This window comes from Palaemon carinicauda, chromosome 27 (assembly GCF_036898095.1).
Source record: "Palaemon carinicauda isolate YSFRI2023 chromosome 27, ASM3689809v2, whole genome shotgun sequence".
NCBI lineage: Eukaryota > Metazoa > Arthropoda > Malacostraca > Decapoda > Palaemonidae > Palaemon > Palaemon carinicauda.
Genome location: NC_090751.1, coordinates 43,283,971 through 43,299,961, shown reverse-complemented (window position 1 = coordinate 43,299,961; position 15,991 = coordinate 43,283,971). Strand labels below are relative to the sequence as shown.

General features: G+C 37.5%; 1 protein-coding gene across 2 annotated transcripts in view; it reads left to right on the top strand.

The window, feature by feature from the left end:
* The first annotated feature begins 6,747 nt into the window (after nucleotides 1-6,747).
* Nucleotides 6,748-15,991, top strand: part of LOC137620707 (cadherin-86C-like) — a 349,290-nt gene continuing 340,046 nt past the window's right edge. For both annotated transcript variants that reach the window (XM_068351059.1, XM_068351057.1), the window contains exon 1: nucleotides 6,748-6,836. The gene's annotated coding sequence lies outside the window, so the exon portion shown is untranslated. The remainder of the gene's footprint in view (nucleotides 6,837-15,991) is intronic.

Genomic DNA, 15,991 nt, shown 5'->3' with positions numbered 1-15,991 from the left:
TCATTCCCCCAGAAAAAGGACAGAGACACAAAGTGTATTAAGATGAAAGACTTCATGCTTTATTATGTCAAAAGAACTTGATATCTTCGCACCTGTGTAACAAAACATTAAATGTATACGGTGAGATGAAGGAAAAGGCTTGAATTACAGTATAGTCTGTATTTACCGTTAATGACCAGTTTTCTGATTATTTTGTCATAGAATTTCATAGGATCAATTGATAAACGCTCCCTCTTCTAGACATGGTAATCCGTTCATTATTGACCAAGGTAAAAGAATCAGCAGCTATGAAGGGCAAGGAAGCCAATCTACAAAATACCATTTAATTACACAGGAGACGTCGACTCTACGAAAAGCCAGAGTTTTGCCCAACCTTAGTGTTAATTTGAATGAACTGTATTAACTTAACAGAGAAATAAGTTAGTAATTTCATAAGTTATTATTGTACATTTTATTCTGGTATTTCAAGTATTACGTTTAATACAATATTGACGAGTATTAAGAGTGAATTATGTAAACTCCCAAACTCGCTTTGTTACGTAAATCTTATGCGCATGAAAATACCTCCGAGCTCTTGAGAATAATGCCCAACCACCAAACTACAGTACAGTATATAAACATACTGAATATATAAAGGTCTCTACTTTTCTTTAAAAACAAGAATGGGTGATTAATTTACTTTTTAACAGGATCTATTCTTAAATCAACCTCTTAGTTTAGATCTAAGTCAGGGTTATGAGCATGGCAATGAAATAATCATTGGTTATGGAAATAATACTTTACAAAAATATATATATAAAAAGTAACAGAAAAGTACCAAAATATAAATCTAAATTTAAATCTGAACTTGACAGACTAATGAAAAAATAACACTTCAAGAATAATACTATCACTTTTTTTCCACGAAATTATTTTGCTGTATGAAATTATTCAATTTTGACAATGAAATAAACAACACTTTGGCACTAGAAAATAAACAATAATTACACCTACTCGTACGTAACTGTTACTCTTATGACCTTTGGGCACGCACAAGGTTACAGGATGGTTAAGCAAAAAGAAAAAAGCACTTCACCGCTTGACCAAATCACGCACGGCCAGTTACAAAGAAATTAAATTTACAATATAAACTGTACTTTACACTTCACTTCACTTTCAAATTTAACACAACCAATGTTATAAAGCATTTTTCACATTAGGAAATGCTCAGTGGCTGGTGAATGGAATGGTTTGCGCCATACAAATTGTAAAGTTCGGTCTCGTTTTCACTAGAGTATGGTTTCAACAAGTAAACGTGTACCTACCTTTGGCTTTTCCCTCTTCCTGGTGTTTTGATAACGTCGGTCAGGTCACTCCTCATCTCCAAAATCCAGAATGGTCCTTGGAGCTTGTTGGTGAGAGGTAATCTTATTGGTAAGAAAACCAACACTTGTCCTACTGCAAACTGTTTGTTCTTACTTTTTATATCAAACCTTTTCTTCATTTTTCCCTAACTCGTTTTCAGGTTTTCGAGGGAAAATTTTCTTATCTTGCCGATCCTTTTCCTCAAGTTCATGACATTCTCCATTGGTTTCCTCTCGATCTTTCTATTGTTACTTTGTTAGCATACTCTTTAGAGTTTGATGAAATCTCTGTAATGCACCTTAGGTCTCTGGGTGATATGCAGTAGACAGTTGTTGTCTCACATCCAACAGTTTCGTTGCATCCTGAAACAATTTTGAAGTGAAATTTTTTCCTCGGTCACTGAACAATTCCCGGAATGCCAAACTTGGTAAAAAGTGTTTGTCACTGATGTTCCTGATGAATATGGCTTCTGGGTATCTTGTCACTTGACATACATTGGTGGCCTTTCTTCGTTCTCGGTAACAGCCCCACTATGTCGATCATCACCTTGCTGAAGGGTGGTACTCGTGCTTTTATCGGGTGTAAAGGAGTCTCCTTGATGTACTCGTTAAGCTTTCCAGCCATCTGACAAACGTGACATGCATGGCAAAACTGGCTCACATCCTTATGCATACCAGACCAAAAAAATGTCTCGTAATCTTCTCCATCGTCTTTCTTATTCCCATGTGTCCTGTCTCATGCGCTACGGCGATCACCTGTCTTCTCAGCGGTGCAGGAATCAATATCTGACGGCATAGGCCCCATTTGGCATTCCCAGGGATATTGGCGGGTCTATGCTTACTCGTAAGCAATCCATCCTTGAGGTAATAACAGGTGGGAAACTGCTGCACCTTCGTCTCATCCACTACATGGTACTGTACAATAAATCCGTTAACATCGCATCCTTCCGTTGCAATCCTATTAGCCTTTTCCAACTCACTTGCCCTACTTCTAATGCTGAGTTTTCTATTTCTTCCAAATCCATTGCTTCCTTGTCTTCCTGTTCATTCATATGTCGTTCCTCTTCTTTCGGGCTCTCGAGAGAGCTGTCCTCTTGTGTACTATCATGGGAAATCTCTTCCGTAAATAAATCCTCCAAGTTCATCACTCCTGTTTCTCTGTCTTCTTCTGCAGCCACTTCATCATACTCCTAGTCATCACACAACTAGGAAACAAATACAGGTGGTCCTTCTCGAGTTCAGTTGCAGGACTATACTGTACTTCACTGGTTTCTCCGTTACAATGGGACAAGGCACAAACAGCGCTCCACCAACCTCATTTCCCAGTAGGAATTCTACTTCTTGGACAGCCAATGAATCCTTTACTACAAAATCAAATTGACCTGTCACTAACTTGCATGACAGTTCCAAATGGCAAATAGGGGTAACTTCCTCACCTATTCCCTTCAGAATGAAGAATCTCCAGTGAGAGACTTCCACCATCGGTTGTAAGTCTCGCTTCACCACACTATAATTACATCCCGTGTAGTGCAATATCTTAACTGGGATCTGGTCGCTCCTATCCAGAGTGGCTAACATACCTTCATGAATATACTGTTTGAAGGCATCCACGCTGTTTGGGGTTGTCCTATTTGTCATGTAAACGTCAACTGGTTTATTTTCCTCGCCGACCTTATTCGTTGGATTCTTCATCCTCGTATTCTGTGAAGTTGAATTACCCGTAACCACTTGAACAACTGCTTTCGGTTAGTTTGATCAACAAAACTTACTGATATGGCCTTTTTTGCCACACTTATAAAAGATGATATTAATCTTTTGTAAGTCTTAAACAAAACCTGAAGGAGGACAATTGGAGGATTGTTGTTGTGGTACTATCACATTTTGCTTTGGAATAGTACCAGTGGTACTTCTACTGTAACTATTGAACTTGTTCCCGTAGTTATTACTGAACTGGTTTCCATGGTTTGGCGAATACTTGACACTGGGTCGGAACGACGTTTGAAACTTCATACCCAAGGGGTCTTTACGACTGATAATATTACAATCTCCACTCAGTGAAGTGGCTCCATCAAGCTTCTTCACCTCTCTCAAGTCCGTTCGAATATGTTCAGGAATTCCTCGTAAATATTGTTCCAGCACTATCAGTTCTTCTAAATCGGCCATGTCTCTCACTTTGGCAGCCTCTATTCATCTCTTAAAACATTGTCGTATTTCTTGTCCTTGCGCAAATTTCGAAAACTTTCATTTTAGTATTCAGGGACCATCTGATATACAGCACACTCCTCTTAATTTCTTGATACTCCTTCCTCTGGTCCTGAGACAAGGCAAGATATGCACTGCGTCCTTTTCCAATACGGACACTCTGCAGTAACACAGGCCTTCTATCTTCTGGCCATTCCATCGTCGACGCGACCATTTCAAAATGCTCGAAGAACTCGTTAGGAACTTCTTCCGTGAATTTTGGGATCAACCTCTGTGCTTTCGCCACTTCTCAGAAAACTGAGATGCCTGTCCCTGATGTGTAATACTCATGTAAGATTTATATAAAATCTCAAGCAGGCTGGAATGGCAGATCGAGTGATCTTTTGGAACTGAATTGATTACAATTGTATAATAGTGTTGAGCGTATTTTTTTTTCATGAGAATCAGCTCAACACAATTGGTAGGTGTACGTATCCCTTCTCCTGTGCTGAAGTATTGATTGAAAGACAAACTGTAGTTCAATTATGGTTGTAGACATACTTAATTGGAAAAGCAGGTCTATCATCTTTGGAAGGGTAACATCAAATTTGACTTAACTAAGAGCTGTTGCTCAGAGAGTTTATGCTTCAACTGAAAAGGAATATAATCTAATCATAAAAGAAACCCTTTCTTGTACAACTTAGGATTATGAGTGGTGGGCTTCCCTTAATTTTGCACTCTTTCGGCTTCCTTTAAATTTGCACTCTTTCGTGTTTCTCCTTTACTTTAACCAAGTGGCTCTGCCATTCACTGTCCAAAAGAAAAGGCCATCCTTTTGGCTGATGTGTTTGACAGTAAGCAAAGTAATCAGAAACTCCTTCATCATTCCTTTTTTTTCCTATGGCAAAACTAACTAGTTTTTCGTTCCCGTGAAATTAACACTCATGGACCTAAATGTTATGGTGTAGACCCAAATGTTATATTTCCTTTGCTTTTTATATAGACTTCTGATTTCTTGGCTCCTAAGCTACTTGTTATTTTTCGAAAGTTAGCAATTTCTTTTAGCAGTTATTGGAGAAATGGTAATGTTACTCCATTATGTAAATGCGTTTGTGGTAGCTCTAGTCCACTTGATTACCACCCAATTTCCATAACTCCCATATTATCTAAAAGTTTTGAACGTTTCATGGCAAAATGTCTAAATAGGTTTGCAGAATACCGGTAATCATCTATTCCCTAGTTTTCAATACTTTCGGAAGGCCTTGGAGCATGTGATGTCCTTACAATCTTCAATACTGTACAGACAACTCTTAATTGTGGTAAGAAAATTTGTATGAGCCTCGATTTTAGTGCTGCCTTAGACCATGTTAATCACGAGTCCCTTATTTTTAAACACAAACAGTTGAGATTATGTGGGTCTTTTCTTAGCACCATTTTTGAATTTTTAAGCAATAGATTGTAGAGTTGTTGATGTTGAGCACTATAGCGATTATAAGAATGTGATATCTGATGTTCCTCAGGATAGTGTTCCTATCCCATTACATTTCATACTATATACACATGATACTGTATGTGGTTTGACTTAGAAAGAAAGCTTGTTGCATATGCAGATGATGCTACGCTCTTTGCATCAATTCCATCTACTAAATGTACATCTGGGGTTGATAAATCCCTTAATAGAGATCAAGCTAAAATTAGTGCATGGTGAAAATTATTGGGCGTTAAGTTGAGCCCTAACAAATGTCAAAGTATGATTGTATGTGGGTCGAGGATCGTGGCTCCTCAACATCAAGGTCTCAGCATTGATGATGTTTCTTCAACTTTATAACACTTACAATTTTTGGTGATCAATCTATTTTGAAGAAGTGTGTTCATTCTTTCTTTTGATCTTATTACGAGTATCATTCTCCCTTCTGGTGAAGGCAGCTGCTGAATCTCATTTTAATTTGTTGGACAAGAGCTTACGATCTATCAAATTTATCATCCCTGATCCATATATGAATCTCTGACAACGTCATTCAGCTCGTTCTTTATGCACATTGCATAAAATTTTTCACAATTCTGATCATCCTTTGATCCAGATCTTCCCAGGCAGTAGCCTACCATCCAGCTCGGAATACTAGGTATGCAGTTAATTCTAATAGTTAAGCCTTCTCCATCATAAGGGTCATTACTACACAGTGTTCTAGAGGTTTTATTCCAGCTGTGATCAAGTTGTGGAATGATCTTCCTTACTGGCAGTTGAATAGGTGGAACTTCCAAAGTTAAAACTTCAAACTTGCAACAAATTTGTTTATGTTTAACAGTCTGTCACAAGTCTTAGTAATTTATTTTTGAAAGATGTATTTCAATGTTGTTAGTGTTTTTAAAATATTCCATATTCATTGTTCATCCATTTCTTTTATAATTTATTTATTTCCTTTCCTCACCGAGTTATTTTTCCCTGTTGGAGCCCTTGGGCTTATAGCTTAAATAATAATAATAATAATAATAATAATGACGGACTGATAATGTGCCTATGGAAAATGTTCATTTTTAGATAAACATTCAGATTAAATTATAGGCAGCTTTTAACCTTGCCAAGAAAAGTTTCTCCAAAAATTTGGTGTGCTTATAATCGCATTTATAACATTTAAATCAATGATCTGATCACCATTCAGCAAGTTGGACGACAAAAATCTCTAGCCTACAGAGAGAGAGAGAGAGAGAGAGAGGAGAGAGAGAGAGAGAGAGAGAGAGAGAGAGAGAGAGAGAGAGAGAGAGAGAGAGAGAGAGATAATGACATTTCTAGGGACATGAAAAGTTCCAAAGGCAATTCAATAACTATTTATGCATGGAACGTATAATCTACCACCTAGTGTTCGTTAAAGGAAAACGAACGAAAGAAGATTCGCCCCTTAAATATTTTGAAAAAGGTTTAACTACAGGAGGTACTGGTCCATTCAGTTAAGAACGGGCTCCCAAATCCAAAAGGTACTATAACAATCTTCATCTAAATTTCGAGCCGTGGCATGTCACATAATTGGTCCATTGACAGAACGAACTAACTGCTGACGCGGAGAGCAATAACTCCGCCGAGTAGTGCGTTATACCCGTTAGGTGTACTGTCAGTACAGTCAGTTTAGCGCAGTACTGCTAAGAAATTAGAATGAGTTTACCTTATTTGTTTACGATACAAAAATCCGATTTCGGTGGTGTTTTTTTGTATATTGTCATCCCCCCCCCCCCCACCTCTTTAGTTTACTGTGCAATATCTGGAATTCGTAAGGGAGACTTCTGACGGCATTGTGCAACCCAACCACAGAAATACAGGTAAGGAATTGTGTGTATTACTTATTGTTTATTAGTACAGTGTTACTGTATAAGTGCAGATACACTATTTAGAGGGTAAGGGCGGTTTTGTATAGGGTACAGTAATTTTATGAATGCTAAGGGATTGTCTGTTTTTTTTTTTCTTTTTAAAGTATATTAGGTATTTTTGTATTGTATTACAGGGTGAGATTTCGAAGAGAAAATACGTTTTCCTATAGTAAATAACGTGATTTAACCGAATTTGATGTTCATTTCAATCGGAAACAAACAGATCAACCAATTCGGGTAACTTTAAGTTGCCGAATTGGTTGCTGTTACACTACAATGAAACCGTATATTAGGCCTATACATATGCATTATGTTTGTATGTACTGTTGGCCAGGTATTTGTTTACAAGAGCACGTTCTCCATTTACTATAAAATTGTGCAGTTCTGCAGTTATCCTCTTTTTCAGTAATTAGGAGGTTCTTTAAATGGTGGGTAAAGTCAATATAACAACATATGTAGCGGGGGGAGGGGGTGGAGGAGGTACTAAGCGACCTGTAACCGATCGTCAACATGTCAATCAAAGAGAAATTCTTGACGTCAGCCGACATTTAGTATATATTAAAATATATGCTAAATTAAAAATGGACCAATTACTCAAGTGTCACTATTTGTGAATTTATATATTTTTTGGTAATACTTGACAATAAATCTTATTTTTTTTAAAGAAACTTTTTACGAGAAGCCTATTTTTACAGCGTGTTTTCATTGGCGGGAAATTGGCAGGCATCCTTAGGCAGTGGTCAATAGATGGCGTTAGTGTAGCTAAACGTCGTCTGGGAAAACTAGTAATTTCCACAATAGTTTCTTTAAAAAACACTTATAATATAATTTATATCAAATATAGAATATAAATTTCATAAATAGTGACGCTTTTGGTTGACTATGTTGACTATGTCGGTTCATGTTCGCTTAGTACCTCCTCCACCAACCCCTACCCCTCCTGCAACATATCTTGCTATTTTTTTCTTTCCCAGCATTTAAAGAACCTCCCAATTACAGAACTATAAGATGAGGGCTGCAGGACTGCATAATTTTGGAGTAAATGGAGAGCGTGCTCTTTTAAACAAATACCGTTGGCCACAAGTATTCTTACACACCCCACGCCAATATTTGTATCATCTGGTAACACTTATCCGATAATATCCGTATGTCAGTCAGGCGTAGGATAATGTTACCTCAATTCATTCTTTTCACATACAGGAATTGTTGGTATTCACTTACGTTGGTGGGATAATCTGTGAATACTGCAATTTATCCCTTCATCGGGCAAACTCCTTAGATTCTATGGATACAACTGTCTCATTACGTGGTTATATCGCAACCTTATATTTTTAGTCGTTTCGGAACGATCAGAACTAGCGGATGAATTCGACCATAGTCATTTCGTGACAGCCATTTCGTAGCCAGCCTAGAATTACGTAACGGTTTTTTTCCTCTTTCAGTAACCTTTTAAGATGTGAATTTACATTGGTTTGCATTACTGGTCTTTGTTGTCTGTAAAATGCGTTGGGATATTCAATTAGTAACGTAGTCTACAGTATACAGACCTTGTGTCATTTATAAGAACATGAGATTTTAAGTAGTTATTTTAGTGTGTTTATGTATAGGCTACCAACTATTTCACGTATTTCTTAATCGTTTTCATCGTTCTTTTTTCTTGGCTAAAATAGTAAGTTCCAGACCAAATGGTTTGCGTAAAAAAAAAAACGTAATTGCATTGTATCTCAACCTTATTACTTACATACAGGGAGAAATGAGATCTTAAGAAAATTAGTAAGTATGAATCTAAAGTCTGTGAACTGACGCAGACAAAACTTGTATTAAATCAGTGCATGGCTAGTTAAAGTATTTTGTCAACAATAATTTTTTTTGTTAACTAGAACAATTCCCTAATTCCATAGACACGGGACAGTTTTTTATTCTTCAAAGTCTGTCTGTAGATACACCTCCCGAGCTATATAGAGGGTGAACATTAAACAAATTTTGCTTGCAGTGACGTTGCTTTATTTTTCATCATTTGTCTTTAGTTTCTTACGTGACACTAGTTTGAATTAGATTCCAACAAACAAAGCTTCTTCGCCCGGAAGTTCAACTGGGGGGGGGGGGGGTTTAATTTCAGATTCGGCTTTTTTGTGGGGGTGGGGGCAGAAATGGTTTGGCATGCGAAGCGAGCCTGATTTTTATTTTGGGGTTAGGCCTATTCTTTGTGCTTTTTGAGGCCACGTGAACAATGCATTTCAGCAAAAAAATATACGCTCCCACTGCTGTTTATTTATCTCATCAGTACTGGTAGCTAAGTATAGAGTCAGACAAGTTCCAAGAAACAATATTTCCGATAAATTTTCTATAAGTTTATTTGCGGTTACACATTTGAAAAGGATGCACGTATTTTTTTCCCGTCATTTTTACAGTTTGATGAATATATATATATATATATATATATATATATATATATATATATATATATATATATATATATATATATATATATATATATATATATATATATATATATATAATTTAGTTATGGGGTCAGTTAAAATGAAATAATATAAAAGAATAATGTGGATGATCTAAGTATCATAATAAAACTGAAATAATATAAACGAATAATGTGAAGTATCATAATAGAAATGAAATAATATAGTTTTTTTTTTTTGGATTACATTTCTATATAGAATTACACCAATGTCTCGTGTTACGAAAATCGTTCACTAGCTCTTCCAAATCAAATTATTTAACCATATGTTTTTCTGTGGCCATCAACAATCGCTCGTCACTTGCCGTAATGACTGGAATGATTAACGAGATTTTAAAGATAACTAGCAACTCGGAGAAGGCAACGGGTAAGGTTTTTTTTTTTTTTCCTCCAAATCATTGTACCCATCGATTAAGTTCTTTTGTTTTAAGATCACCTTTGCAAAATGAATCTGTGGAACCAAGAGAACTGTATTAATGTGTGCAGTGTAGTGCTTTGCGAACTGAGTTTTTTCTCATCAAGGAACTGCTTTTATTGACACTCAAATGCAGAGAGCGACTGAAATAAATTTATGTTACTGTTGAACCCGATGTCAAATTCATTAGTGAACTTATCTATTACTGGCAAATACAACTCTGTCCTTTAATGTTGTTTTAGGTTAATGTTCTGATAAGATGCCAATTGCCCTTGTTGCCTCCCAGGTGTACTGGTTGTGAGGTATATACTCTTCCAGTCTGCTTGATGTTTGTTTTATTCTCTTGCTGCGAGTTAGTCCCAAGTTCTCTTGTAAACTTTTGTGCTTCATCACACAAGTTCTCATATATTCTTTCAGTTCTCATAATTGCTTTGTTTTTGTAACTGATTGGATCTAATGTTCTAAAAATAGATATAGACTACTTTTCTCTTGAAGGTGGTCTGATAGACTATTTGTTTGCACGAACAATTTCTCTGTGACAAACCATGTAAAGATTCCATTTTTTACTTTAAGCCAGATGCTTCAATAGAAGCTTCATTACTTGACTGTTATAATCTACACAAACACATACACACACGTGTGTGTGTGTGTGTGTGTGTATACATATATGTGTGTGTGTGTGGGGGGGGGGAGGTAAAAATCACTGGAAAACGTGATGCTCAGATGCAGAAGAACCACGGGGAAAATGAAGATACGAAATATACGATTAAGTCCTGACTAGTTTCGTGATACTTCTTCAGAGGACTTATATATATATATATATATATATATATATATATATATATATATATATATATATATATATATATATATATATATATATATATATATATATGTACACACACACACAAACAGAACATCCTCTGTATCGCTGGTAACTTTAAGTGGATAAAAATTTGTGTTTACATTTCTTTCATACTTCCCACCTCCGGCGTCAATAACCTTAGATGTCAGGATGCCAGATAACTCGTAATCAATCAATCAATCAATCCTCTGAAGGCTATCGGACGATAGCAATCAATCCTCTGAAGGCTATCGATCGACAGCGAGCGGATTTTTTAGGTATAAAAATTATATTGGTAAGGCCAGAATCTGTTTAATCGCTCGCTAGCCTCTTTGGGTACAGCCTTGTCCTAGTAATATATGTATAGGCATATATATATATATGTATATATATATATATATATATATATATATATATATATATATATATATATATATATATATATATATATATATATATATATATATATGTGTGTGTGTGTGTGGTTGTGTGTGTGTGTGTGTTTGAATTTCAGTAGGAATAATGGCGAACCAGATGCTGACACTTTATGAGGGGGACAAATTTCAAGGTGGGGAGGCGGGGGGGGGGGGGGGGGCAATGACATTAAATATGGTATATTCTGACATAATTATAAATGTTTCAAATTTCCCTTATGGGTTCTAATTGTCTACATGCACCATGTACTCTTCGGTAGCTGATGGCAGTCTTATGCTCTCTGCTACTCGCATCTCGGTGACGGAACGCTTCAAATAGAAAGAATCGATATAAATGTGGATATATAATGAAAAAATGAAACAAAATACCGGATTATATTTTGCATGATATTTGATATTTCATTTGTTTTGTCTTACGTCATCCATCAATTCCTTTATACGTCATCCATCAATTCCTTTATTCGTTATATTATATACATATTAGGCCTATCTACTGAAAACGAAGGATTAATATAGTTTTCTATCGTGTAAACAAATGTTTTTTTTTAACTTTTTAGGTTCTTATCTTTTCTCATAATGGATCTTACATTCTACAATAAGTTTACAGATTTATTTTGTTCTCCCTTGCATGACAGACTTACACTTACGAAATGGAGGATATAATGAGAAATACAAAAATATACTAACTACTATACAAACAAAACTTACATACGCCGTACTAGCGTTACACGTTGCACACACAAGAGCTATGTCAATGTCGTCATTCCTCACAGCTTCCTTGTGAACTGCTTAAGGTATGCCTAAATCATAATGATAATAGTTCACTAATGAATATAAACTGAAATGCATTGAAAAAATCTGTAATGACGTTTTAAGGACACTAGTAGAGTGAGTATAGTTAAAAACAATAACTAAAATAAATTGAAAAAAGCCACTTCCCTGCACCGCATGTCCTGTGAGCCCATATTTCAAATGGATCCACAGATGGCCTGTTGCTACATACAACACAAATATACACGATTTTTATTTTAACACAATATAACAGTTCTGTTACCCACATTTTAAGTAAGGAACCCTCGTAACAGTTACGTATAGTTGTTGTGATTAAAACTGCTCTAGTCTGAATAAGGTTTACTCACGCTAATAATTGCTTCTTTGCAAATTGTAGTTGATTATCACTTCGTGCCTTAGTCAAGGTACAATCTTCAAAAACATGCTAATTGAATGTTGATAATAGCTTTTCGAGGTCTCTAATTACTATTAGTGGGACCTTTAAAGGGTTGAAGATCGCTCATGAATGGCAAAGGAAAGGCCTATGACAATGCTCTAGGTAGCAGGACAATGGGAGGTATTCATAAAAAGATTTGCTTATACGTCTACCTTTTGCTTCAGAGAATTACCTTGCACTTCTACCTTTTACTTGCGAGGATATCCTCCAAGCAAAATTAAAAGGTTAAATCGTGTTTCGGGAGCGCTTAGTTACATGTTGGAACTTGTAAGATTTCATTTGTGCTGTCAAGATAAGAAAGAGTTTAGTATTTATAATACGTATTTAATGCCCTGTTTTTACTTGTATTTAATTAAGTTTACGCATCAGAAAAAACACAGACGCCGCCGCGCCTTCCCCAAAGCCTCGCTGGCGACATCTATCCCCCACCCCATGCACTAGAAGTTCTTTGACCTCTTTTTAGCTCCCCCACCTCTTGCATTAGAAGTTCTTTGACCTCTTTTTAGCTCCCCCACCTCTTGCATTAGAAGTTCTTTGACCTCTTTTTAGCTCCCCCACCCCTTGCATTAGAAGTTCTTTGACCTCTTTTTAGCTCCCCCACCTCTTGCATTAGAAGTTCTTTGACCTTTTTTTTTAGCTCGCCCACCCCTTGCATTAGAAGTTCTTTGACCTCTTTTTAGCTCCCACACCCCTTGCATTAGAAGTTCTTTGACCTCTTTTTAGCTCCCCACCCCTTACATTAGAAGTTCTTTGACCTCCTTTTAGCTCCCACACCCCTTTCATTAGAAGTTCTTTGACCTCTTTTTAGCTCCCCCACCCCTTGCATTAGAAGTTCTTTGACCTCTTTTTAGCTCCCCCACCCCTTGCATTAGAAGTTCTTTGACCTCTTTTTAGCTCCCCCACCTCTTGCATTAGAAGTTCTTTGACCTTTTTTTTAGCTCGCCCACCCCTTGCATTAGAAGTTCTTTGACCTCTTTTTAGCTCCCACACCCCTTGCATTAGAAGTTCTTTGACCTCTTTTTAGCTCCCCACCCCTTACATTAGAAGTTCTTTGACCTCCTTTTAGCTCCCACACCCCTTTCATTAGAAGTTCTTTGACCTCTTTTTAGCTCCCACACCCCTTGCATTAGAAGTTCTTTGACCTCTTTTTAGCTCCCCCACCCCTTGCATTAGAAGTTCTTTGACCTCTTTTTAGCTCCCCCACCCCTTACATTAGAAGTTCTTTGACCTCTTTTTAGCTCCCACACCCCTTGCATTAGAAGTTCTTTGACCTCTTTTTAGCTCCCACACCCCTTGCATTAGAAGTTCTTTGACCTCTTTTTGGCTCCCACACCCCTTGCATTAGAAGTTCTTTGACCTCTTTTTTAGCTCCCACACCCCTTGCATTAGAAGTTCTTTGACCTCTTTTTAGCTCCCACACCCCTTGCATGAGAAGTTCTTTGACCTCTTTTTAGCTCCCCCACCCCTTGCATTACAAGTTCTTTGACCTCTTTTTAGCTCCCACACCCCTTGCATTAGAAGTTCTTTGACCTCTTTTTAGCTCCCACACCCCTTGCATTAGAAGTTCTTTGACCTCTTTTTGGCTCCCACACCTCTTGCATTAGAAGTTCTTTGACCTCTTTTTTAGCTCCCACACCCCTTGCATTAGAAGTTCTTTGACCTCTTTTTAGCTTCCCCACCCCTTGCATTAGAAGTTCTTTGATCTCTTTTTAGCTTCCCCACCCCTTGCATTAGAAGTTCTTTGACATCTTTTTAGCTTCATCACCCCTTGCATTAGAAGTTCTTTGACCTCTTTTTAGCTCCCCCACCCCTGCATTAGAAGTCCTTTGACCTCTTTTTAGCTCCCCTACCCCTTGCATTAGAAGTTCTTTGACCTTTTTTTTTAGCTCTCCTACCCCTTGCATTAGAAGTTCTTTGACCTCTTTTTAGCTCCCCCACCCCTTGCATTAGAAGTTCTTTGACCTCTTTTTAGGTCTCCCACCCCTTGCATTACAAGTTCTTTGACCTCTTTTTAGCTCCCCCACCACTTGCATTAGAAGTTTTTTGACCTGTTTTTAGCTCCCACCCCCCTTGCATAAGAAGTTCTTTGACCTCTTTCTAGCTCCCACATCCCTTGCATTAGAAGTTCTCTGACCTCTTTTTAGCTCCCACACCCCTTGCATTAGAAGTTCTTTGACCTGTTTTTAGCTCACACACCCCTTGCATTAGAAGTTCTTTGACCTCCTTTTAGGTCTCCCACCCCTTGCATTACAAGTTCTTTGACCTCTTTTTAGCTCCCCCACCACTTGCATTAGAAGTTTTTTTTTACCTGTTTTTAGCTCCCACACCCCTTGCATTAGAAGTTCTCTGACCTCTTTTTAGCTCCCACACCCCTTGCATTAGAAGTTCTCTGACCTCTTTTTAGCTCCCACACCCCTTGCATTAGAAGATCTTTGACCTCTTTTTAGCTCCCACACCCCTTGCATTAGAAGTTCTTTGACCTCTTTTTAGCTCCCACACCTCTAGCATTAGAAGTTCTTTGACCTCTTTTTAGCTCCCACATCTCTAGCATTAGAAGTTCTTTGACCTCTTTTTAGCTCCCACACCCCTTGCATTAGAAGTTCTTTGACCTCTTTTTAGCTCCCACACCTCTAGCATTAGAAGTTCTTTGACCTCTTTTTAGCTCCCACATCTCTAGCATTAGAAGTTCTCTGACATCTTTTTAGCTCCCACACCTCTAGCATTAGAAGTTCTTTGACCTCTTTTTAGCTCCCACACCTCTAGCATTAGAAATTATTTGACCTCTTTTTAGCTCCCACACCTCTAGCATTAGAAGTTCTTTGACCTCTTTTTAGCTCCCACACCTCTAGCATTAGAAGTTCTTTGACCTCTTTTTAGCTCCCACACCTCTAGCATTAGAAATTATTTGACCTCTTTTTAGCTCCCACACCTCTAGCATTAGAAGTTCTTTGACTTTATTTTAGCTGCCATACCTCCAGCATTAGAAGTTCTTTGACCTCTTTTTAGCTCCCACACCTCTAGCATTAGAAGTTCTTTGATCTCTTTTTAGCCCCCACACCTCTAGCATTAGAAGTTCTTTGACCTCTTTTTAGCTCCCACATCTCTAGCATTAGAAGTTCTCTGACCTCTTTTTAGCTCTCACACCTCTAGCATTAGAAGTTCTTTGACCTCTTTTTAGCTCCCACAACTCTAGCATTAGAAATCCTTTGACCTCTTTTTAGCTCCCACACCTCTAGCATTAGAAGTTCTTTGACTTTATTTTAGCTGCCATACCTCCAGCATTAGAAGTTCTTTGACCTCTTTTTAGCTCCCACACCTCTAGCATTAAAAGTTCTTTGATCTCTTTTTAGCCCCCACACCTCTAGCATTAGAAGTTCTTTGACCTCCTTTTAGCTCCCACACCTCTAGCATTAGAAGTTCGTTGAATTCTTTTTAGCTTCCACACCTCTAGCATTAGAAGTTCTTTGACCTCTCTTTTCAGCTCCCTTACTCAAGCATTAGACGTTCTTTGACCTCTCTTTATAGCTCCCACACCTCTAACATTAGAAGTTCTTTGACCTCTCTCTTTACCTCCCACACTTCTAGCATTAGAAGTTCTTTGACATATATTTCTAGGTTCCATGCTTTTAGCATTAGAGGGTCGTCCATCTATATTTTGAGGTGCCTTACTTCTAGCATTAGAGGCTCTCTATTTATATGTGTCTTAC